Source organism: Mus pahari, chromosome 3, assembly GCF_900095145.1.
Source record: "Mus pahari chromosome 3, PAHARI_EIJ_v1.1, whole genome shotgun sequence".
NCBI classification, from domain to species: domain Eukaryota; kingdom Metazoa; phylum Chordata; class Mammalia; order Rodentia; family Muridae; genus Mus; species Mus pahari.
The window spans coordinates 55855980-55859464 of record NC_034592.1 but is presented as its reverse complement, the minus strand read 5'-3'; the positions used below and the strand labels follow the sequence as shown (position 1 = coordinate 55859464).

Genomic DNA, 3485 nt, shown 5'->3' with positions numbered 1-3485 from the left:
TCAAGGCCAGCCTGGTCTACAGAGTGAGTTCCAAGACAGCCAGGGCTACAAGAGAAGCCCTGTCTCAAACTGAAAATAAAAAATAAAAATAAAAATAAAAATAAAGAAAAAAGTAAAAATAAAAATAAAAATAAAAATAAAAGAAGGAAGAGGTGAACAAGCAAGTTTCTCATTTTGCACTGATTATAAAATCCTGCATAGCACCACTATTTGTTTCATAAATATTTTTGGCCACTTGTCTACATATACAACTGCAAATCTATCACTGAAATATAAAAGAGAAACTAACTTTCATTCTAAGCAACATTTTCCATAAACAGTTGGAGTCTCCCAGAATGTTCGTGTTAGGAAACTTCCATGATAATATTTTGTTTCCATATGAACCATGATCACACAGACATCACTTTGCATAACATAAACAAGAATAGATTTAGCTCTTGGCTCAGAATAAGTTATCCCATAAACCTTCACAGAACACATCTAAAACTGTCTACAGCAGAGTGAGAGCAGCCAAGAGGGTGCACAGGATGAGAACAGATAGGGGAGTTCGCTCAGTTCCTTACTGAGTGACTCTGTGTCCTCTTATCTTCTTAGATACATAAAGGACTTGTTCCCCCATGTCCTGAAATTCAGCCTATCTCATACTGAGTGGGGAAGTTGCTCTCAATTCCGGGCCTACTCAAACACTATTAACAGAGTCCTAACCGTTCCAGTGGCTCCCTGTAGGTACCTTCCTGTGCTTATCGGGTATCCCTTGAAGCAGTGTGTATGAAATGTTAAAGGGAAATCTCTAACTATCCCCTAGAGCTAGTTTCAACAAGGCAATCAAAATTAACATACTGTAAAAATACTGAATATGTGGGTGGGACAAAAATAGTATTGGGAAAAGTACACTAGAGCTATAATTATAACTTGCAATACAAATGGCCTTAAAAGGCATATTTAAAAAAATAGGTGTAGGAGCTGGAGAGATGGCTCAGTAGTTAGGGGTGCTGGTTTGTCTTCTAGAGAACCCAGGTTGGAGTCCCAATACCCACGTGGTGGTTCACAACTCCCTGAAACTCCAGTTCCAGTGCCTCTAGTGCCTCCTACGGCCTCTGAGAGCACCAGGCACACACAAAGAGAAATCATACATGTGCGTTTAAAAATTAAATTTAAATTAAAAAAAAAATCTGGGTATAGGGATGCGAGCCAATGATCCCAGTACTCAGGCAAGAGGTGCAGGCAGGGGGACCAGAAGTTCAAGATCGTTTCCAGCTACCTAGTGAGCTGGAGGCTAGCCTAGGCTACATGGAACCCTGACTTTAAAGGGGCAAGCACATTTGAGATACTAAATAGGTAGCACAATACACACGCTATTTAGAAGAGAAAATTAATTAGTACCTATCTGTCATAAGAAGTAGGTGACTAAATTAAGGTATCAATATATTTATTTTTAAATTTTTACTATGTATGTGTAGGTGTGTCTGTGTATGTGTATTCACACACATGTTCAGCTTCCCTTGGAACTTGAAAGAAGGATTTGGGTCTCTGGGAGCTGAGGTTATAGGCAGTTGAGATACCCATGATGGATACCAGGAACCAAACTCAGGCTGTCTTCAAGAGTATCGAACATTCTTAACTGCTGAGCCTTCTCTCCAATCCCTAAAATATCAAATACTTTTTTTTTTTTTTTTCGTTTTTTCGAGACAGGGTTTCTCTGTGTAGCCCTGGCCGTCCTGGAACTACACTCTGTAGACCAGGCTGGCCTCGAGCTCAGAAATTCTCCTGCCTCTACCTCCCGAGTGCTGGGATTAAAGGCGTGCGCCACCACGCCCGGCAAAATATCAAATACTTAACAGGAAGACTGCCAGATCATGGCAAAGCTGTAAACTCTGTGAAAATAATTATTTATCCAGGGAAAATGTTCTTGGTCTGTGATTTTAGGTCAAGACAGTAATTAGTACATACTTTTATTTAGTGTGGTAACTGCTGTATTTTGTCTTGATAAAAAGTAGAGAGACAGCCGGGCAGTGGTGGCGCAAGCCTTTAATCCCAGCACTTGGGAGGCAGAGGCAGGCGGATTTCTGAATTCGAAGGCCAGCCTGGTCTACAGAGTGAGTTCCAGGACAGCCAGGGCTACACAGAGAAACCCTGTCTCAAAACAAACAAACAAACAAACAAACAAACAAACAAACAAACGTAGAGAGACAGACTAAGCTGGGGTTGGGGGTGGATGAATAGTAGATACTTGCCTAGCCCCTGCAAAATCCTGGGCTTTATTCCCAGCACAACCAATTGGTCAATCAAAGACGTGCATTTTTGATTGTGTCTTACTTTGGCTGGGAGGAACAGTTGCCAGTGATCTAATGTGGAGGTTAAAAACTGCTAAAATTCTGCAGCGCTGCAGGAGAGGTCCTCTACAACACCCTCCCCCCAAATATTAAGAAAGTCAATTGGTCCTTAAAAATGAGTCCAGCCCCTTCGGAGCTGGGCCAGAAGATTGCGGCGGCCGCGGAGCTTAGGCTGCTGGAGAAGAGCCTGGGACTGAAGCCGGGGAATAAGTACAGATTCCAGTTCTACAAACAAACAATGGCCCAAGTCTAATGGGATTGAGTACCATCGCGACCCATCTAGTCAAGTAAGCCAATAAGGAGCACTTGCTGGGGAGCACTGCAGAAGAAAAGGCAATAGTTCAGCAGTGGTTAGTGTTCAGGGTCACTCGAATAGATGGACACTCCAGTAAAGAAGACACCCAGACTCTGCTGAAGGATCTTAATTCCTATCTAGAAGATAAAGTCTACCTTGCAGGACATAACATCACCCTGGCGGACATCCTGCTGTACTACGGCCTCCACCGCTTCATAGTTGACCTGACAGTTCAAGAAAAGGAGAAATATCTTAATGTGTCTCGCTGGTTTTGTCACATTCAACATTACCCAGACATCAGGCAACATCTGTCCGGTGTTGTCTTCATCAAGAACAGACTCTATGCTAACTCCCACTAGAAGCCCCTGCCGTGCAGCAGCCGGAAGTGTAATGGAAAATGTATCTTGGACAATGGTACTACTGTAAATTAATATGGCGTCATTGTTTCTTTGTTAATGTTGATAGAATTTTTAAAGTGTAAGCTCAAGTCTAAATGTTTTATTTGTCCCTTAGTTGAGGCTTTGTAATTTTTTAATGTAAAAATTCAGCTGTTATCCAAGCAAATCACGATCAAATTACAAATCTTGTTTTTATGGGCAAAGTTGATTTTGGTAACAGTTGCAAACCAGTGGCTCAACTTTAAAAAAAAAAAAAAAAAGTCCCTGTTGGTGTCACATCTCGCTGTTTACTTTTTTCGTGTTTTTAAGATTCATTTTTCTCTTAGATATTTATTGTAGNTTATTTACTAAAACCTATGACAAATTATGTTGAGGAATCAGAAAGGGAAGATAGATATATTTGTTCTCAAAATATTTATGTGGGCTAGTAAATGTGGTCTTAAAAATAAAAAAAAAAAA

The 3485-nt window shown here is 40.8% G+C and overlaps 1 pseudogene; it reads left to right on the top strand.

The window, feature by feature from the left end:
• Positions 1 to 2448: 2448 nt before the first annotated feature.
• Positions 2449 to 2987, top strand: LOC110317894 (annotated as a pseudogene).
• Positions 2988 to 3485: the final 498 nt, after the last annotated feature.